The sequence below is a fragment of the Mus caroli genome, unplaced genomic scaffold (assembly GCF_978045245.1).
Source record: "Mus caroli unplaced genomic scaffold, Mus_caroli_1 scaffold_7, whole genome shotgun sequence".
Taxonomy (NCBI): domain Eukaryota; kingdom Metazoa; phylum Chordata; class Mammalia; order Rodentia; family Muridae; genus Mus; species Mus caroli.
This window is the reverse complement of record NW_028227262.1, coordinates 57479808-57502585: the sequence shown is the minus strand read 5'-3', so window position 1 is coordinate 57502585 and position 22778 is coordinate 57479808. Positions and strand designations below refer to the sequence as shown.

At 45.2% G+C, this 22778-nt stretch overlaps 1 pseudogene; it reads right to left on the bottom strand.

The window, feature by feature from the left end:
• Positions 1-10038: 10038 nt before the first annotated feature.
• Positions 10039-10509, bottom strand: LOC110297078 (large ribosomal subunit protein uL23 pseudogene; annotated as a pseudogene).
• Positions 10510-22778: the final 12269 nt, after the last annotated feature.

Here is a 22778-nt window from a genome sequence, read left to right as displayed (position 1 = left end):
TATCCATGTAGGAAACATTTTATCCACTGAATCACCTCTCCAGTCCCTTTAAGTTACTTTTTAAATTGTTGCTCAATGTATTTCAGTATGCACCTTAAACAACTAAAGTTCATGTCAATGTAATTGACTGACTTAAAATGAGTAAGACATGAACTTTGTTCCGCTGAAGGCTTGTGTCTTCCCCTCTCCTTTGTATTATTATTTCCATATAATTTGTGTAAAAATTTCTCTATATTTTACATTTTATACTCACAATTTGGTGTCTGCTGTAAACCAAACAATATAGTGTTATGGTTTTATAATTATTGTTATCATCACCATCATCTGTGTGTGTGTGTGTGTGTGTGTGTGTGTGTGTGTGTGTGTGTGTGTGTGCTGCACTCATGTGAGCATAAGCACTCGTATGGAGATCAGAGAACAACTTTGTAAAGATGGTTCTCTCCACTGTTCTAGGCTCACCCTTAGAACTGGCTCACTGCCCTAATATTGCTTTATACATTTGGATGCTTTGATAGTGGGGAAAGAGGAGACGATTACTATCACGGTGCAGTGCTCATCTAACATGCAGAAGCCCCAGGTTCTACCCACAGAATTTAAAAAAAAAAAAGAAAAAAGAAATGAGAAATGCATTTTAGAGTAAAGTCATTTGTTTACCATTTTTGCTGTTTTCTTATTGCTTCCTGGGGTTTTTTAGTAACTTCTGGAGTAATTTCCTTTTTGCTTGAAAAACTTCTTACAGAACTTCTTTTAAGGCAAAAGGTTCAGCAAATGCACTCTCTGAGTTTTTGTTTACCTGGAAATGTTTCTATTTTGACTGGAAATTTGGAGGATAGTTTTGCTGGATATAGAAGTCTTGGCTGAACAGATTCTGCTTTCATCACTTGGCTCTACCTCTTCCCCTCATAGCCTTCTGTTTCTGAGGAGAAGCCTGCCATTGTCATACTGCAGAACATGACTTTTCTCCTTCCCTCTGCTCGCATTAAGATTTTCTTCTTCCTTTTTTTCCCTCTGTTACAAGAGTTTGATGATTTTTCTCTGTGTGTTGCTTTGGATGTTTCCTGTGGGATGCTGAGCTCTTTGGATATACAATGTATCTGTTTTTGGGGGGAGTTTGGACCACTTGTCCTCCTTTTCCCTGCACTTTTGTCTGTGCTGTTTGGAACTCTTATTACAGAGTAGTGGGCCTTTGAGGTGTTGCTCATTTCTTCTCATTTCTCCTCCATCTATACATGTTCAGTTCCTCAGCTGGAGTGCTCGCCTGGCTTCTCTCCATGTTTGCTGATTCTTTTACTTGTGGTCTCAAATCAGCTGTTGAACTTACCCAGTAACTTTTGTTTTATTTCAGTAATTGCATTCTCCAACTTAAGAACTTTATGTTGTTTCTTTTTAAAGGTAATTCATATCTCCTAATCAATATCCATTTCTATTGATCCATTATTGCCATAACCTTTTTAGTTCTTTAAGTATACTTTATTTTCTTTGAAGTTTTTTTTCAGCTAAGCAAATTCAAGGGAAACCCAGCAATTTTTATTGTGTTGGTTTTATTCTTCCTGGACGTGGATTGTATTTTATCATTTTTTCATGTCCCAGAGTTTGCTAAACATTTTAGATCCTATAGTAACTCTGTGTGGCCATTCATCTTAGGTCACTAGAGAGGACTCCTGAGCATATCACCTTACAATGCAAGCTTTGCACACTGCAGCCTCAGCCACCCATGCCTCACTTTTGGTAGCACATCACAGTGGGGCCCATGGTGTGCAAAGCAGCTCACTTTGTCATGGCAGTATCATCCCTGTATCTAGTTAGCTTAAAAGTCATCCAGCAAAGCCAAGCATGGTGGAACAGGCCTATGACCTCAGCATTTGGGAGACTGAGACAGGAGAGTTATGAGTTTGAGGCCAGCCTGTGCTACATAACAAGACTGTCTCAAAAATAAATGGATAAGTAGGAAATAAAGCCTCTTGTCTGGCAATTGCATAGGTTTTTTTCTGGAGCACTTTCCCCTGGGATGCTTTTCTAATAGCCTGCCACAGTCTTGTATTAATTAGCTCTCGGACACTCGCCAGCTACCCACAACACCCACCACAGGATCTTAAGACTTCTGGTGAGTGGAGCACAGCTTCTGCTCCAATCCAATTGCGCGGGACCTGAGACTGCATTAGTTAGGGAAGCAGAAACCGGCCTGAGTAGGACCACAGGCCTCATCCGGCCGGATCAGCGCCGGGGTAGCAGGAGCGCAGGGTTGCCTGACACCCGCCAGCTACCCACGACCCCCGCCGCAGGATTTTGGGACTGCTGGTGAGTGGAACACAGCTTCTGCTCCAATCCAATTGCGCGGGACCTGAGACTGCATTAGTTAGGGAAGCAGAAGCCGGCCTGAGTAGGGCCACAGGCCTCATCCGGCCGGATCAGCGCCGGGGTAGCGGGAGCGCAGGGTTGCCTGACACCCGCCAGCTACCCACGACCCCCCGCCGCAGGATTTTGGGACTGCTGGTGAGTGGAACACAGCTTCTGCTCCAGTCCAATCACGCGGGACCTGAGACTGCTCTGGTTGGGGAGAGAGAAATCCGGCCTACATAGGGCCACAACCCTCTTCCGGTCAGAAAAGCACCAGGGCAGCTGGGGCGCAGGGTCAGCTGACACTCGCCAGCTACCCACAACACCCGCCACAGGATCTTAAGACTTCTGGTGAGTGGAGCACAGCTTCTGCTCCAATCCAATTGCGCGGGACCTGAGACTGCATTAGTTAGGGAAGCAGAAACCGGCCTGAGTAGGACCACAGGCCTCATCCGGCCGGATCAGCGCCGGGGTAGCAGGAGCGCAGGGTTGCCTGACACCCGCCAGCTACCCACGACCCCCGCCGCAGGATTTTGGGACTGCTGGTGAGTGGAACACAGCTTCTGCTCCAATCTTTAAACAGTGACAACGATAACAACTAACCCCAGAGATTACCAGATGGCGAAAGGTAAACGTAATAATCTTACTAACAGAAACCAAGACCACTCACCATCATCAGAACCCAGCACCCCCACTTCGCCCAGTCCAGGGCACCCCAACACACCGGAAAAGCTAGACACGGATCTAAAAGCATATCTCCTAATGATGGTAGAGGACTTCAAGAAGGACTTTAATAACACACTTAAAGAAATACAGGAGAACAATGCTAAACAGGCAGAAGACACTAAAGAGGAAGCACAAAAATCCCTTAAAGAATTGCAGGAGAACACTGCTAAAGAGTTACAAATCCTTAAAGAAAAACAGGATAACATAATCAAACAGGTAGAAGTCCTTAATGAAAAACAGGAAAACACATCCAAACAGATGATGGAAATGAACAAAACCATACTAGACCTAAAAAGGGAAGTAGACACAATAAAGAAAACCCAAAATGAGGCAACACTGGAGATAGAAACCCTAGGAAAGAAATCTGGAACCATAGATACCAGCATCAGCAACAGAATACAAGAGATGGAAGAGAGAATCTCAGGTGCAGAAGATTCCATAGAGAACATCGGCACAACAATCAAGGAAAATGTAAAATGCAAAAAGATCCTAACTCAAAACATCCAAGAAATACAGGACGCAATGAGAAGACCAAACCTACGGATAATAGGAGTGGATGAGAATGAAGATTTTCAACTCAAAGGACCAGCAAACATCTTCAACAAAATTATAGAAGAAAACTTCCCAAATCTAAAGAAAGAGATGCCCATGAACATACAAGAAGCCTACAGAACTCCAAATAGACTGGACCAGAAAAGAAATACCTCCCAACACATTATAATCAGAACAACAAATGCTCTAAATAAAGATAGAATACTAAAAGCAGTAAGAGAAAAAGGCCAAGTAACATATAAAGGCAAGCCTATCAGAATTACACCAGATTTTTCACCAGAAACTATGAAAGCCAGAAGATCCTGGACGGATGTTATACAGACACTAAAAGAACACAAATTCCAGCCCAGGCTACTATACCCAGCCAAACTCTCAATTAACATAGATGGAGAAACCAAAGTATTCCACGACAAAACCAAATTCACACATTATCTCTCCACGAATCCAGCCCTTCAAAGGATAATAACAGAAAAAAACCAATACAAGGACAGGAACCACGCCCTAGAAACAACAAGAAGGTAATCCCTCAACAAACCTAAAAGAAGACAGCCACAAGAACAAAATGCCAACTTTAACAACAATAATAACAGGAAACAACAATTACTTTTCCTTAATATCTCTTAATATCAATGGACTCAACTCCCCGATAAAAAGACATAGACTAACAAACTGGCTACACAAACAAGACCCAACATTTTGCTGCTTACAGGAAACTCATCTCAGAGAAAAGGATAGACACTACCTCAGAATGAAAGGATGGAAAACAATTTTCCAAGCAAATGGCATGAAGAAACAAGCTGGAGTAGCCATTCTAATATCTGATAAGATTGACTTCCAACCCAAAGTCATTAAAAAAGACAGGGAGGGACACTTCATACTCATCAAAGGTAAAATCCTCCAAGAGGAACTATCAATCCTGAATATCTATGCTCCAAATACAAAGGCAGCCACATTCATTAAAGAAACTTTAGTAAATCTCAAAGCACACATTGCACCTCATACAATAATAGTGGGAGACTTCAACACACCACTTTTACCAATGGACAGATCATGGAAACAGAAACTAAACAGGGACACAGTGAAACTAAGAGAAATTATGAATCAAATGGATCTGGCAGATATCTACAGAACATTCTATCCTAAAACAAAAGGATATACCTTCTTCTCAGCACCTCATGGTACCTTCTCCAAAATTGACCACATAATTGGTCACAAAGCAGGCCTCAACAGATACAAAAATATTGAAATTGTCCCATGCATCCTATCAGATCACCATGGACTAAGGCTGATCTTCAATAACAAAATAAATAATAGAAAGCCAACCTTCACGTGGAAACTGAACAACACTCTTCTCAATGATACCTTGGTCAAGGAAGGAATAAAGAAAGAAATTAAGGACTTTTTAGAGTTCAATGAAAATGAAGCCACAACATACCCAAACTTATGGGACGCAATGAAAGCATTTCTAAGAGGAAAACTCATAGCTCTGAGTGCCTCCAAAAGGAAACTAGAGAGAGCACACATTAGCAGCTTGACAACACACCTAAAAGCACTAGAACAAAAGGAAGCAAATTCACCCAAGAGGAGTAGACGGCAGGAAATAATCAAACTCAGGGGTGAAATCAACCAAGTGGAAACAAGAAAAACTATTCAAAGAATCAACCAATCAAGGAGCTGGTTCTTTGAGAAAATCAACAAAATAGATAAACCCTTAGCCAGACTCACTAGAGGGCACAGGGAAAGCATCCTAATTAACAAAATCAGAAATGAAAAAGGAGACATAACAACAGATCCTGAAGACATCCAAAAACACCATCAGATCCTTCTACCAAAGGCTATACTCAACAAAACTGGAGAACCTGGATGAAATGGAGAAGTTCCTAGACAGATACCAGGTACCAAAGTTGAATCAAGATCAGGTTAATGATCTAAACAACCCTATATCCCCCAAAGAAATAGAAGCAGTCATTAATAGTCTCCCAACTAAAAAAAGCCCAGGACCAGATGGGTTTAGTGCAGAGTTCTATCAGACCTTCAAAGAAGATCTAATCCCAGTTCTTCACAAACTATTCCACAAAATAGAAACAGAAGGTACTCTACCCAACTCATTCTATGAAGCCACAATTACTCTGATACCTAAACCACAAAAAGACCCAACAAAGATAGAAAACTTCAGACCAATATCCCTTATGAATATTGATGCAAAAATCCTCAATAAAGTTCTTGCTAACCGAATCCAAGAACACATCAAAACAATCATCCATCCTGACCAAGTAGGTTTCATCCCAGGGATGCAGGGATGGTTCAATATACGGAAATCCATCAACGTAATCCAGTATATAAACAAACTCAAAGACAAAAACCACATGGTCATCTCGTTAGATGCGGAAAAAGCATTTGACAAGATCCAACACCCATTCATGATAAAAGTCTTGGAAAGATCAGGAATTCAAGGCCCATACCTAAACATGATAAAAGCAATCTACAGCAAACCAGTAGCCAACATCAAAGTAAATGGTCAGAAGCTTGAAGCAATCCCTCTAAAATCAGGGACTAGACAAGGCTGTCCACTTTCTCCATACCTATTCAACATTGTACTTGAAGTCCTAGCCAGAGCAATTCGACAACAAAAGGAGATCAAAGGGATACAAATTGGAAAAGATGAAGTCAAAATATCACTTTTTGCAGATGATATGATAGTATATCTAAGTGACCCTAAAAATTCCACCAGAGAACTCCTAAGCCTGATAAACAGCTTCGGTGAAGTAGCTGGATATAAAATTAACTCAAACAAATCAATGGCCTTTCTCTACACAAAGAATAAACAGGCTGAGAAAGAAATTAGGGAAACAACACCCTTCTCAATAGTCACAAATAATATAAAATATCTTGGCGTGACTCTAACTAAGGAAGTGAAAGATCTGTATAATAAAAACTTCAAGTCTCTGAAGAAAGAAATTATAGAAGATCTCAGAAGATGGAAAGATCTCCCATGCTCATGGATTGGCAGGATCAACATTGTAAAAATGGCTATCTTGCCAAAAGCAATCTACAGATTCAATGCAATCCCCATCAAAATTCCAAATCAATTCTTCAACGAATTAGAAAGTGCAATCTGCAAATTCATCTGGAATAACAAAAAACCTAGGATAGCAAAAACTCTTCTCAAGGATAAAAGAACCTCTGGTGGAATCACCATGCCGGACCTAAAGCTCTACTACAGAGCAATTGTGATAAAAACTGCATGGTACTGGTATAGTGACAGACAAATAGACCAATGGAATAGAATTGAAGACCCAGAAATGAACCCACACACCTATGGTCACTTGATCTTCGACAAGGGAGCTAAAAACATCCAGTGGAAGAAAGACAGCATTTTCAACAAATGGTGCTGGCACAACTGGTTGTTAACATGTAGAAGAATGCGAATCGATCCATTCCTATCTCCTTGTACTAAGGTCAAGTCTAAGTGGATCAAGGAACTTCACATAAAACCAGAGACACTGAAACTTATAGAGGAGAAAGTGGGGAAAAGCCTTGAAGATATGGGCACAGGGGAAAAATTCCTGAATAGAACAGTAATGGCTTGTGCTGTAAGATCGAGAATTGACAAGTGGGACCTCATGAAACTACAAAGCTTCTGCAAGGCTAAAGACACCATCAATAAGACAAAAAAACCACCAACAGATTGGGAAAGGATCTTCACCTATCCTAAATCAGATAAGGGACTAATATCCAATATATATAAAGAACTCAAGAAGGTGGACTCCAGAAAGTCAAATAACCCCATTAAAAAATGGGGCTCAGAACTGAACAAAGAATTCTCACCTGAGGAATACCGAATGGCAGAGAAACACCTGAAAAAATGTTCAACATCCTTAATCATCAGGGAAATGCAAATCAAAACAACCCTGAGATTCCACCTCACACCAGTCAGAATGGCTAAGATCAAAAATTCAGGTGACAGCAGATGCTGGCGAGGATGTGGAGAAAGAGGAACACTCCTCCATTGTTGGTGGGATTGCAAGCTTGTACAACCACTCTGGAAATCAGTCTGGCGGTTCCTCAGAAAATTGGACATAGTACTACCGGAGGATCCAGCAATACCTCTCCTGGGCATATATCCAGAAGATGTCCCAACCGGTAAAAAGGACACATGCTCCACTATGTTCATAGCAGCCCTATTTATAATAGCCAGAAGCTGGAAAGAACCCAGATGTCCCTCAACAGAGGAATGGATACAGAAATTATGGTACATTTACACAATGGAGTACTACTCAGCTATTAAAAAGAATGAATTTATGAAATTCCTAGCCAAATGGATGGACCTGGAGGGCATCATCTTGAGTGAAGTAACACAATCACAAAAGAACTCATACAATATGTATTCATTGATAAGTGGATATTAGCCCAAAACTTAGGATACCCAAGATATAAGATACAATTTGATAAACGCATGAAACTCAAGAAGAATGAAGACCAAAGTGTGGACACTGTGCACCTTCATAGAATTGGGAACAAAACACCCAGGGAAGGAGTTACAGAGACAAAGTTCGTAGCTGTGATGAAAGGATGGACCATTTAGAGACTGCTGTATCCAGGGATCCGTCCCATAATCAGCTTCTAAACGCTGACACCATTGCATACACTAGCAAGATTTTGCTGAAAGGACCCAAATATAGCTGTCTCTTGTGAGACGATGCCGGGGCCTAGCAAACACAGGAGTGGATGTTCACAGTCAGCTATTGGATGTATCACAGGGCTCCCAATGGAGAAGCTAGAGAAAGTACCCAAGGAGCTAAAGGGATCTGCAACCCTATTGTTGGAACAACATGATGTACTAACCAGAACCCCGGAGCTCTTGTCTCTAGCTGCATATGTATCGAAAGATGGCCTAGTCGGCCATCATTGGAAAGAGAGGCCCATTGGACTTGCAAACTTTATATGCCCCAATATAGGGGAATGCCAGGGCCAAAAGAATGGGAATGGGTGGGTAGGGAAGTGGGGGGCGCTATGGGGGACTTTTGGGATAGCATTGGAAATGTAATTGAGGAAAATATGTAATAAAAATATTAAAAATCAAATAAAAAAAAGAAAAATAAATAAATAAATATGACTCTAGAGACAAAAAAAATTAGCTCTCTATTGATATTAAAAATACCTATAGCAATCAATTTTAAAAGATGAAATGCTTCTTTTGGCTGACAATTTTAGAGTTTCAGTTTCTGGTCAGTTAATCAAGTTGCTTTTAATCTAGCAGTATGGTGATAGTGTATGGTGTGGAAGCCTGTTTTTCTGATGGTTAGGATGGGAGGAGAGGAGAGAAAGATACCAGGGCTCTCCTAGTCCCTGCCAAGAGCACATCCTTACCTTCTCCTACTGGGGTCCACTTCTCACAGTCTCACCACCTTCTAGTGGTGCCAAGCTTGGATGAAACCTTCAACACAAGGCCTTTGTGAACACTCCAGATGTAAACCACAGCATCCTTCCCCAAGTGCTGCCTGCTCTGGATGTCTTCCCATCACCCCATCTAAGAGGAGTCTCCCTGGCTCTGCATTACACCTATCTCTGGGTTTGTTGGTGATGTTTAACTCCCCATGAGAGGAAACTGACAGTGTGGTAACAGTGTGTTCTCATCACATGGGACATGCAGGGTAGGCACCATGATGCCACAGCAGGTGAACACAGCACAGCACACAACACAAAGGGAGCCATGAGTGAGCATGGGGGCCCACCACCTCAGAGCACCTTCATTTAATGCCTTTATAGAAGCTTGAGGACTGGGATGGGACAGATAGGGGCATTGTGTGGACAGATTCAGACCTGTTTAACTCCCTATTCTGTTTTTCTTCTGTTTGTTTGTTTGTTTGCTGCTTTGTCTTGTTTTGTTTTATGAGCCAGGAGTGAATAAAACTGACTGAATTCCATACTGTTTTGGACAAGCTGTTGTTGAGTTTTGCTATGTATTATAATGCTAAATGCTGACCCTGGTGGCTTCAGGGACAAGAATCCCCACAATATACCAAGGGATGCTATGTGACCTTGCTCCTTACCCCCAATTAAGATTAAATAATTAGTACAACAAACTATATATCCTATATATATACATGTTGGATTATATATGATATTCAATTATATTCTATCAGATCTACTATAGAATATAATTGAATATTTTATATAATCTAACAGATCCTTCCAGGTCCTTCCAGGTAGGAACACACAGGGGCAGGCTAAAAGCTCTGGGAGCAGCAGCTGTTACTTACAATAATTGTGTGTTTCCTGAGACAATAATGTACAAATACAACTAGAATATAACATGGTATACATATTCATTCATTCATTCTGACACTATAGAAATAACACATGCTTCATTTTTTATGGTGAAAAAAAGTGTATATTTAGAACTATCCATCTGGACTCAGTTTAGAGGATCCCAATCTTGTTGGCAACATCTAGGGTATCAGAATCAGGAGCCAAGCGAACATACGCCTTCTTCTCTCCGTCGGACCTTATCAGGGTATTGACTTTGGCCACATCAATGTCATAGAGTTTCTTGACAGCCTGTTTGATCTGATGCTTGTTGACCTTGACATCCACAATGAACACTAGAGTGTTGTTATCCTCTATTTTCTTCATGGCTGACTCGGTGGTCAGTGGGAATTTGATGATAGCATAGTTGTCAAGCTTGTTTCTCCTGGGCGTACTCTTTTGAGGATATTTTGTCTGCCTCCAGAGCCTCAGGGTCTTGGGCCGCTGGAAGGTGGGTGACATTTAGATCTTCTTCTTTTTGTGGCTGTGGATGCCTTTCAGCATCGCCTTCTTAGCTTTCAAGGCCTTCGCTTTGGCTTCAGCTTTGGGAGGGGCAGGAGCTTCCTTCTTCACTTTCAGCGCCATCTTGGCGAAAAGGCTGTCCCCACCTAATTCCAGCATGCTTCATTTTTTAAAAAAAATATTTTATTTAATAATTTAAAAAGTTTTAAAATATGTATGAATGTTTTGCCTGCATGCATGTAAGTATGGCACATATACCTGTGCCTAGTACCTGCAGAGGTCAGGAGAAGGTGTCAGAGTCCCTGGAATTGGACAGGTGAAAGCCACCACCTAGGTTCTGGGAACTGAAGTTGGGTCTTCTGTAGAGAGCAACAAATGCTTTTAACTGCTGAGCCATTTCTCCACTCCTTGTTTTTATCCCCTCCTCTCTCCCTCCCTCCCCTTCTGTCTCCCTCCATCCCTCTCTCCCTCTGTGTGTGTCTGTGTGTGTGTGCGCACGCGCGCACACACACGCGCGCGCGCACACACACACACACACACACACACACACGTGTATGCGCACACGCGCATGCGCACACGCGCATGTGCATGTATGTGGGTACTCTCAGAGGCCAGAAGAGGGCCTCTGATTGCCTGGAGCTGGAGTTACAGGCAGTTGTGAATTACCCAATAAGGAACTGAACCCAGGTCCTCTGGAAGAACAGCAAGCGCTCTTAACTACTGAGCACCCTCGCCAGCTCCCCTATGACATTATTTATTACATAATTGTTCCTGCTGATCTGTGAGGTGTAGGTTTCAGGATCCTCCATGGATTCCTGACCCCTCATCTAATGTAAGGTATTTGCTCAGAAACTCTAAATGTTCTCCCACATGCTTTTAAGCATCATGGGTGGCTTGGAGCACGCAATGTGAAGTCAAAGGGCTTGCAGATGGCGACTCTGCAGCATTGTTCAGGGAGTGCTGACCAGAAGTGCACATGCTCAGAGCTGAAGATGATGCCAGTTTTTAAAACCGTGTCTCACCTGCAGTTGGGTGAGTGGCAGATGCAGAACTGGGGTTGTTACATAGCCTCATATGACTTAGCGTGCACAGGGTGTACTTGATGTCCCATTGGGCGACAACCTATAAGTCTAGCCTATGACTACAAGCAGTGTGAAGGGGGTCAGCAGCTACCTGCAGCAAGCCACCTGCAGCATGTCGTGGCATACTCCCAGTCTGCCACTCCCATGAACTTCTCACCTTCACCTTCAGTAGGCAGGTGAGTGCCAGCTTCCTGTGGGATATGAGAGGTATCTTTGACCTCTGAGACCAAGACGAAGCTTATCTCTGGCTCCGGTCCTGAGACCATCACTGTGCTTCTAGGACTCAGCTCCTCATCTGCACAAAGGAGAGGCAAGCTGTGGGGTGACTGCATGCAAAGGGCTGAGGAAGTGACAGTTAATGGGCACCCTTTGGATGTCACTGGATTTTTACCACCATACCATGAAGCCCAGTTACCACTGTGTAACTTCTGTGAAATAGTGTGGCTGGCGCTTGTAACCCACACAACCCTTTGTTCATGTACATGCCAGACTGCTCACAATGCCACGGCAGTATCCATGCTAGGGTAAATGCTGCTCCCTGTATTGTGTAGCGATAATGACATGGAGAAATGCTGCTAAATAGCTGTTATGCTGCATTGTGTGGATAATGACATGGAGAAAGGTTCACGCATGCTCAGTGCAAGCTTATAACCCACATGCAGTGCGTGCTCTCTCAGGCTTCTTTTCCATTTATGGTTGCTCAGGAAACCCTGGAGTATGGGGGGTAGCCTATGCTCAGAGTTTTATAGCCAGGACTGGTGCAGCCACTCCAGCCCATGATGCTCCACACCTCTCTCCTAGTGATAGCAGTTGGATACTCATGCTTTTGGGTGTGTGTGGAGCAGGGGAGAGGCTGGAATCTTGCCAGGATAATTCTGGATTTTATAGATGAGGCCATTCAAAATGTGACAGAATTGCCAGTTCTGACTCCACGCTGTGCTCAGGTGTGCCTGTATAGCAAGTGTGGCTCTCGCTGAGGCCAGCTGCTGTCCTGACCCTGGTATAGAGCCAACACTTGGCTCTTCTGTAACACACACCTCTCCAGTCTTGTTTTCATGTTGTGGTTTTCTTGAACAAACAGGATCATTTGTCCCAGAAACCAATGTATGCTCAGGGAATGAAGGAACGAGTGCATGGTAGCTTGTATGTGGTCCTTCTGAGGGTGTGAGTACAGGGAGTCAGAGACTACCGAAGACCACTGTAGGCCCAGCCCAGGCGGCACAAATCCACTTAGGGCTTGTTTTCGGAAATCGTTACTTCCTGCAGCTCATCTCAGGCTGACCTCTGTCAGGAAATGTAGAAACGCCGCCTTGAGCGTGTCCTGTGAGCATCTGCACCTCCCTGGCCCAGTGGGACCTCTGCAGGAGGCTGCTGTTATTTATGGAGCAGGCCCAGTGACAGGGGAGCAGCCTGCCCAGGAAGCATAGGTGCTATCTCGTCCCTAACCCGACCTGCATCGCACTGCCTCGGGGAGCATTTCTCCAGGAGGGGATGGGGTCAGGAGCCCCCACAGAGACTTTTCAAAGCCATAATAAAGATATCAGGAGGGCGATCTGTCAGGTGGACCCTGCTAGGCCATCGAGGGGGCGGGCAGATGGAGCGGAGAAGGCCGGGCTAAAACCAGATGTTGTGCTTCCTGAGAATAGACATGTCAGGTCTTCAGGGCTGTCAGGTGCCCCCTCATTAGCCCATCAGCCTCTCAGAAGCCACAACACACTGACATCTCACTCAGCATGACACCTGGCAGGGACCCAGGTCCACAGTGGCCAGTGCTGCCCTCTTTGCAGAGGAGGGGAGGGGGCTCCAGGGGACCTGATGAGCCTCAATGGCAGAGACTGGAGCAGGTGACGGTCAGGGGAAAAATCATCAGGCTTCGAGCTGTGAAGATTGCCCGAGTGTCACCACCCATGCGTCCTTGGCCTGCACTGGCTCCTCCTTGCCTTGGAATTATCCTTCTTCTAAGCACATCTGCTTCTTAGCAAATGGAAATTTGATAAACTATCTTAAAACACACCCAGGGAGGTTTCACGCAAATGCCCATCAACCTGTGCAGTGAGTGAGAGGTAACAATAAGAGATCTCAGTTCCTCTGTCTCTGGGCCCCACCTCTGTCTTCTTGGTTACTAGGTGGCAAGACCAGTATGGAGAGCAGCAGACACAGACAAGTACCAAAGGGTGGTTTTCTTTGTAATGATCAGGACAGAAGAGAGGATTATCTATTGTGTTGAAATTATTTAACTCCAAGCCCTGTTCTATGAGTACCTGGGCCCAAAGACACCGCCTGCTCAACACTCACACAGTTGACTCTGTTAGCAGCAGTCCACAAGGTTTTACTAACACATACACGCGTGCATGCGTGCATGCACGCACACGCACACATGCATAGTGGTGGTGACTCTTGAACCCCTCTCTTTCCCAGGAAGGATATAAGAAGATATTCATGTACCTATCATGAATGAAATGTACAGTAGGCTCCCAGCTCATGGGTTCTCTTTTGCTTCTAAACAAGGCCTCTGTGGTGTAAAAAGAGCCATGCATTAGTGTTTTCTGAGCACCAGCACACAGTAGGTGGGCAGGTGCTTCATTTGTCTGCCTGGAGAATACCCATTTAGCTCAGGGAAACTGAGACTGAATATATGTCATCCACTTAAGCGCCAAGATGTGCTTGGGAGAGCCACTAAACTGGCGGCTTTTCACTGGCACTAGGTGCCACTGGGACTCAGACTTGGCTTGGAACAGGGAGACAGAGGCCCAGCAAGGACAACCAGAGCCACCCAGCCTTCCCATGGTGCCATTTCTGATGCAGGGAGCTGACTCCAGCCCTGGAGAAAGCGAAGCCTGCCTTGAAGTCCTTGAAAGAGTCTGAGTACGGACCCCAGGCCCATTGGATGCTTCTGCCTCTGCGGAAGAGCAGGAGGGAGGAGAACATGAACGCCTGCCGAGGTTGTTCTCTCGCAGGGCGCTCCTCAGCCTAGACGCTGTAATTATGCTGGGTAATAACAGGTCCTGTATCTCCTATGCCTGTCAGGGGGAAGAATCCATCTTATCACTAATTGCAGGGTTGGCGGGCTCTGAATGTCTCTTTCCGCTAGCCTGGGCCTTTCCTGGGGGGGGGGCGTGGGGGGGAGCTGGCAGGGCTTTCTGAGTTAACGCTGCCTGGGCCCGGGTGCAGGAAAGGTTGGAGAAGGGTGAGGCGAGCTTCAGGAGCCTCCTAAGAGGTGAGGCAGGAGCCTCCCTTGTGCTGGTCCGAGCCTGCAGCTCGGCCTGAGCTTTGACACAGCTTCTTGGTCCATCTTCCCTGCTCTGTCCCTTACAGTCAGGAAATATGCAGCTGGACTGGAATCATGTCCCCTCCTTTGCTTTATATCTCCAGTGCTCCCACGTCTGTGAGAGACAAGACAAAACTCTCAGGACGGCCTGCAGGCCGGCGTCATCAGCCTTGACCTGTAAGTGTCCTCCAGCCTGCTGGCCTCCCTCTGTTTCCAGAGTACCCAATGAATGCTGTTCTGCCTGCCTGTGACTGCTGCCTGCATCTCTACTGCTTCCTGGCCTCCTAAGTCCTGTTGTGGACGCTCCCTTCTCGGGAATGCACTCCAAAGCCCCCAGCACTCGCTGCCCACCTGTCCTGCTTTATCTTGTTTTTCTTGTTAGCTCATCATCTTCTCAACCACCATATATTTTACTAATTACTGTCTCCCCCACCCTACGAGGCTGTCAGCTTCTTGAGTTCAGAGGCTGTCTTCTGGCTGGTTTACTGTTGTATCCCCATTACCTCAGACAGTGTTCATCACACAGTAGGTGCACACTGCTAACCCAGCTGGCTGGCCTCACTGCTTGCTGGTTCCCTGCTTCGACTCAAGTTGTTGCTGTCAAGAAGGCTCTCGTCAGGCCCTTTCCTCCAGGAAGCCAGCCAGGACTCCAGTGCATCTGACAGACGCTGTTGGAGGCAGTTTCTTTCTCTAGATACTACCTATGTCTGAATCTGTCACCGTGGATTCCTCTGGGGCTGGGTGATCCTCCTCTGGGTCTCTAAGAACTGTCTGAGCTTGGGATCCCAGTAGGAATGGGGAGGAGGAAGTCAAGGGCTAGGTGTGTTGAGGAGCAATGCAGTAAGACAATAAATAGTAGGCCTTGGATTTAATCCAGAGCTCCTGGTGACCAGGCCATGTGCTGAGCTCCCATGCATCCATCTGCAAATGACCCATTAGGCTGCCCAAAAGGCACTGCTCTCAACCTCCCTGTTGTACCCCCCACAGCAGTTCCTTTAACCAGTGAGGCCCAAAATTTGGTAGCATACTCTGGTTTGAATATGATCTATCCCTTTGAAGTCATATGTAAGCCGGTTGAGAGGTGGCAGGACTTTGAGAGGTGGGGCTTAGGAGAGATTAATGGCGTTCTCATGGGATTGGGTTAGTACCTGCAACCGTGGATTGTGTTAAAAGGAGGCTACCCATTGGGCTTTGTCCCTTTCAGGGGGGTTGTTTTTCTGCTTTCTCTGTGTTGTAACACAGCACAGAGTCACCACCAGGTATAGCCACACACTCTTGGACTCACAGCCTTCCAAACTGTGAGCTCCTTAATAAATTACCCAGTTTCCCATGCTTTATCATAGCAACAGAAGATGGGTTAAGACATAATTGCCCTTAGCAAAAAAAAGTTCTAGATCTCACTTCCTGAAATCTATTCATTTTTAAAGCATCTACTAGCTTTAGTTTATATTTGTAAAATTTGTTTGTATTTACTGTTTAAGTGATAAATACTGAAGATTTACCCTTGTAGGGTATATGGAATAAACAGAGAGGAGAAAGACTGGGGCATTCATTCATATGTGTTAGTCTGTCACTCAGTGATGTCCCTACACAGACTCTGGGACTGACATCCCTTCCTGAGGTGCAGTGCTCAGTGAGCTGATGTTCCAGGTGCTGAGAGGGTGACCGGAGGTGTGGAATCAGCACCCAGGCTGCCTTGTCTTCACTGTGTGTCCTTGGGGAAGTTGCTACATCTCTCTGAGTTATAGCTTTCTCATTTGTGAAGTATGGGTGAGGATGCTAGCAGTCTATCACATGTAGTCACAAGGCTGAGCGTGGAGACAGGACAGCAGGTCTTAGAGCCTCCTGAGGGTGGCCGGGTTTGGGGGATATTTATGGCTCAGGCATGGGGAAAGCAGACTGTCAGGTAAGAAGTTATCAGAGGTTTGCCTATAATCGGCCAGCTGTGATGAGACAATCTACATGACTGAGGTGTTATTGCCACCTCTAAAATGGACGAAGGGGCCTTTCTTGTTGTCTTTCCCTTTTCTTTCTTTTCTTGTGGTACTAGGGCCTGAGCAGAGGCTCTGATACACTCCAGGCACATGTCCCGCTTCACCAGATCAGAACAGAATGACACCAAGCAGCTTGCTAAATATGTTCCTAGGGCCTTAATGTGAAGTGGAGTGGAGTGGCATCTGCCTTTACACGGTTCTGGTGTCAGAACCCATGCCCGTCTGGCTTTCTGGACAGTTAAAGAATGACTCCACAAACAGCCAAAGGCCATGAAGCTGTGCAGCAGAGCCCCACAGCTGCAAGGCTCTTTGTGGGTTCTACTTATCGGAAGCAGAGATGGCCTAAACCATCTGACACTAGTGGATTGCTGGCCAGAGTAACTCTGGGCTTTAACTGCTCTGAAAGGTCCACTGGGCCGGCAGAGTGAATATGATTGGGCAAAAGTATAACACTCATGTTCTCACTGTTGTCTCTGTAACCGCACGCACCAGGCAACGTGTCCTGGAAATCAACCGCAGGAACCTCATCCCAGCATTCCAAGATGACAGACCAAATCTGATGACTCAAGAATCTTCTGCGATGTTATCGAGCTCAGGACCATTTGTTGTGTGACTGAGAAGTGAATTCAAACAGCATTTCTGTCACTCCCTCAGGACAGGAATGACATCCCTTATGGCCAGTCCCCAACTCCAGCAGAACCCCAGTGGCCCTCTTATCTGGGTGCCTATCCCTTGGCTGTCAGTACCGAGTGGGGCTTCTCTCATAATTGAGAAGGTTGAGTAAACCCTCACGACTTCAGCATGTTAGCGGGATGCAGATCCCAGCCCTGTATCTTAAAGACATCCAGGTACACCCCTGTTCTTGAGTGGTCCTCCTAGAAGAGTCAACTGTACTATCTAGGGTGTCTCTGACTGTCCAGTTGTCTGTGATAACCTTTGCAGCAATGCTTCTTAGCCCTTTGCATAAGCTCATATGGGAAATCCAAGTCACAGGGACTCAGAGTGGGCCAGGGTGCTGCTGCGTGCCTTCCATCTCCCAGAGAGCCCAAGGACCACAGTCACTGCTGGGATCAGCTAGCTCCGGCCTATTTCCTTACATGTTGGGTGTCCTTAGTCTGTTAAATGTCTGGGGGCAGGGCTTTAATGTTGCTGTGGCTCTGACAGAATGATTTATCACCTTGTAGGTCAGGGGATGGAGATATCTGCAAACATCTACGGAATGTTACCAGTGGTGTTTTTAAGGGGCCTTCTCGATAACTAAGTAGGTATACACAGTAGCATTGTAGCTGCACCAAGCCAGCAAGGAGCCAGGTGTCCCATCTTGAGATTAGAGTGAGAGAGGGCATGTTGGCAGCTGGCAAGGCAGGCCTGGCTTCTTTTCTGGCATGTCTTGGCCCTTGGCTTCCATTCATTCATAGATAGTTTGTATCTTTTTTTTTTTATTGTGAGTCACTCAACATTCCATCCAACTTATTCTAAATTGTACAGCTCCATTTCTGTACAGTTCTGCCATGGCAGAGAACTTTCTCTCTGAAAGTAACCCTGCTATTAGCAGTACTCCTCGTTGCCCCTAGCAACCACTGATCTGTTTTGTGTGTTGATACATTTGTCTGTTGCCAACATTTCATGCATATGAAATCATACACATGCACACACACACACACACACACACACACACACACACATGCACACATGCCTCTTGTGCCAGGCTTTGGTGTAGTTTAGGTTCTTTGTCTTGACATGTGCCATGCTTAATGCCTTTTCATGACTGCATAATATTTCATTGTGTGACTCAATCATTCATCAGTGGATAGACATTTGACTTACTTGTATATTTTGGGTACTGAGGATACTGGTGTGCTGAACACATATGTACAAGCTTTTCTATGAAGCTGTGTCTTCAATTCTCTTGAAGGAACAGCAGGGAGTAGTAACCATGGGTTATGTGACAACTGTAAATTTTATGATTTGAGGAACTGCCCGACCTTTCCACGTGGGCTGTACTACTTCATGTTGCTACAGGAGCGTGTGAGGTTCTAATTGCTGCATCCTTGCCAGCGTGTGCTGCTGTCTGTCCAGTGATGACACTCACTCTTGTGCGTGTGTTGTGTTGGGTCAATGTTTCTCTTATGGCTGATGTTTTACATTTTTTGTTTATGAGGTCTTTTTTTTGGAGAAGTTAATGTTCAACTTGTTTTTGCATTTTATTTCTGTTTTTGTTTGTTGTTTTTTTTTTTTTGTTGTTGTTGTTCCGTTTTGCTACGGAATTGTGGGAGTTGTGTTTTTGGATACTAGCCCTCCATCAGGTAAGTGCTGTGGCTCGAATCTCCTTTGGGGCACTGAGCTTGTAATTTTGATCAAGTCTAATTCACTGGTGTTTCCCTTGGGTAACCTGTGTTAAAGGAGCTGTTGCCTAACCCAAGGTTACAACCCTTCGCTTGAATGTTCTTCTTAGGGTTTTTAGTGAACTTGCATTTATGGTTTTTGCCCCATTCTGAGTTCATTTTCAAGTGTGATATGAAGTGGGTTCTACATCTGTCCATTTGCATCGTGGATAGCAGTTGTTCTAAAAGCAGCTGTGGGCAAGCATGCTCCTTTGTCACCAGACTGTCTCAGTGTCCTTGTTTGAAGCCCGTTGGTGATAGATACAGAACTTTCCTATCCTGCCCTGCACTACTGTGCTGGCCCATGTGCACCTAGCACTGGGGATATGCACCTAGCACTGGGGATATCCACCTACCACTTGGGATATGCACCTAGCACTGGGGATATGTCTTGAAACTTTACATACCAGTTCCATTTCATGATCGCACTAGGCAGTCCCTTGCATTTCTCAATAAATTTTAGAATCAGCTTGTCAATTTCTGCAAAAGGTACAACTAGATATTTTTATCTGGATTGCACAGAAAGCATAGAGCAGCTGGTCTTGTTGCCATGGTGACAGTACCAACCATTTTTGCATCATGGCCACGGGCTGTCTTTTCCTAGGCCTGCTTGACAGTGGTTTGCAGTTCCCAGATGTAAGCTTCAACACCTTCTGTTCATGGTATCCCTGTGCGGCTCATTCTTCTTGTGGTTTACTCTTACGTGGAATTGTCTCTAGACTTCCTGTGTTTTGGAAGGGGAGGGGAAAGTTTGGGGCTGGAACCCAACCCTGGAGTGTTCTAGGGAAGTGTGCTCAGTGTCCTATGCTGGAGCCCCAGAGATCCTGTTGCTTGCTGCTGCTGTGTAAGAGCACACATGAGTGTTATGTGCTGTTCTTTTTTTTTAAATGACTTTTCTTAATTACATTAGCTTAATTTTCTTTAAAAAAAAACCAAATAGAATAAAATTAATCTGTCAAAATCACCAGGTAAATTAGTTGAAATTTTGTTTCAAATTGTATTTAGGGTTGAACAAATTATTTTGCAACATTAAATGTCCCTCCCCATGACTATGAATTGTTTCCACACTGGGCCATTGTTAACATTTCTGACATCTTTCAGTATACTTAGTTCTCTGGGGCCGACATCGTCTGTGGATTCCTAGGTCGTCTGTGTTTTCATATATTCTTGGCTTTATGATGATCTTAGAAGATAATCTTTAGGGACAGTTTTTGTCCACATATAGTATACTGCTAGTGTTTATATTCAGCATGTTGTCAGTAATTTTTCTCATTTCTTGTGTTGAGTTTAGTAATGTATCTGTATGTATTTTATTTTATTTTATTTTATTTTATTTTATTTTATTTGTATCCCCAGAGGGGATTCAACCAAGGGTTAAAATTCCTCTGAGTCTATGAATTTGAAGGCAGGGAGAAGGAAGAAGGTGAAAGGAAATACCAGTTAAGTAAGATGCCTGCCCGCTTGTGAGATCATTCTGCGCTCTGATCCCCAGGTTTTCGCTGTGGCCTGGAACACCCTCTTCTGTGTCTGCTGACCTTCATCTGCAGGGTGGAGTTTAGTGGCTACCAAAGCTTGTCTTCACTGGGCAGAGGCGGGACTATAGAGTGCTAGGCAGCAGGATGCTGCAAGACCCTCGTTTCTCCCAGTGGACAGTTGTGGGGGACACTTACTGCAGTGAGCTGCTACCATGCACTGTTGGAGGGGGGTGGGTTTGTGTTTCCACTTGACCCAGAGACTCCTCCCTGAGGATCTTGAAACACTTGATGCAGAGATTTCAAGGGCTGCCGATCTATCTACAGGCCTGCTAGACTGAGTGAGGAGACACAACCTTCTAGCAAAAGCCAAAAGTCCCAATCAGGAGCTAGGGCTTGACAGAAAGGGGCGAGGCTATGCCTTGCAGAGCTCCTGGTCCTCCACTCGACCCCATCATTCTTACACCACCCCAGGGCTCATTCCATTCTCCTGTGGTCTTTGCATTCTCACCGTGGTCCCATTGGGTGCTTAGGACTCTGAAGCTCAGAGAGACAGATGAGCCAGTCAGTCACCCAGCAGCCATCGGCAGAACTGGGGCAGATCCCAGAACTTAAGCCCTAAGTGCCTCTGCGCCAAGCAAGACAAAGAAAGAGGGAAACTCTTCTGCTTAGGTTCTCTCAAAATGTCCAGGTCCTGGTTCCTGCTAGCTTCTTAGCACATCTCGGTTTTTCCAATAAATCACTTCATTACATTTGTTTGGCCCAGGCTCATACCAAGATGTTCCTAGTACCCGGACAAAGGTGTGATGGGTAAAGGCTTAAGGGAATAGGGAGGTTTCTCTGTGTCCTCACAGCCCTGGCACTGGATTTGGCACATCAATGCATCCGAGAGCATTTACTAGGATCAAAGACCAGTTGATGCCTGCTGCCCTGCATCAGAGAGTTCTTGTGCATGAAATGCCGCAAACATTCAAGCCTCACCATGATCCTGTGCTGGCTGCTTCCATGGCTCCCAACACAGAGACCAGGTACTAAGGGGTAGATAGTCTGTCTCCTTGTTTCAGGTCATGGCACAGGCAGTGGGCAGCTGAGCCAGAATTGAACTTGGGTGAATACTCCAAAACCAGCCTCTCCACCTTTGTGTATCATGGCTTTCTTGCTTCATCTTCATCTCAGATCTGAGAATCACAGTGAGGAGTCTAGCACAGCACCGGCCTGCCTCACTTCTCACTCCGGCGGTGTTGTCTGTGTTCATGCTCTGTTTCCCAGGCTGCTGCTCTTTGTCTAGAATGATTGCCATTGTCTGGCTCTTCTCCACAAAGCGGTCTGCAACAGGGTCTGGCTTCCCTGAGGCCCACAGCTGCAAGTTACCTTCCAAAGCAACTTTCTCTCATCGCCAAGAGAAAAATAGTCCCCAGCTCATCCTTAACCTTGCTGGTCCAGTCCCTGTGGAGGCTAAGATGGTATCTGTCTCCTGATGGGTCTCTGGCCTTTGGTGACTTGGAACCACTGACTATGGGTTCAGGGTGATGACAGTCTCCACACTTCCCTCCCTGGGGTCACCTGCCAGGTACGCAGCTGTGCAGGCTGGGCTCAAACACGAATGCCTGAGTGGAGTGGCGTGGTTCCATGCAGTTAGTTCTCTTGAAAACAAGCTGACTGCTGCAGTTGAGAGCTGCTAAGAAAAATGCCTCAAGGTCAGCGACACAATGTGAGGAAGGAGGGTTGGCATCTTTCTTTTCTTTTCTTTTTTTTTTAATGCATTTAGAATGTTAGCAGTAGATAGATGCTATTTGCTCTTTCTTGTTTAAAGAACCTAGACTCCTTCCTCAGTTTGACAGTGTGGTGTTTAATTCAGGCAGTAGGCTCAGATTGAGCTTGGCCAATTTGAATAGCCTTACTCTCCTTGACCAGTCCTGGCCCAGGGAAGGATGTGTGACTTCATTTGGCCTAGAGGATTTAAGGGAAAGACTGCTGGGGACTTCTGGGTGTGGTTCTCCCCAGAGAGGGATATGCATGGAGCAAGACCTTCCTTTTCTCTTTGCTTGACTGTCACCATGACTGGCTGTGATATCGGAGCAAGAGCAGCTGTCTGTGACTATGAAGGGAGAGGTTAAGGCATGCAGAGAGTAAGCCCTTTAGCTGGCTCAAAGTGTTACCTACATGACCTCCAAACTTCTTGTTCTGTTGCT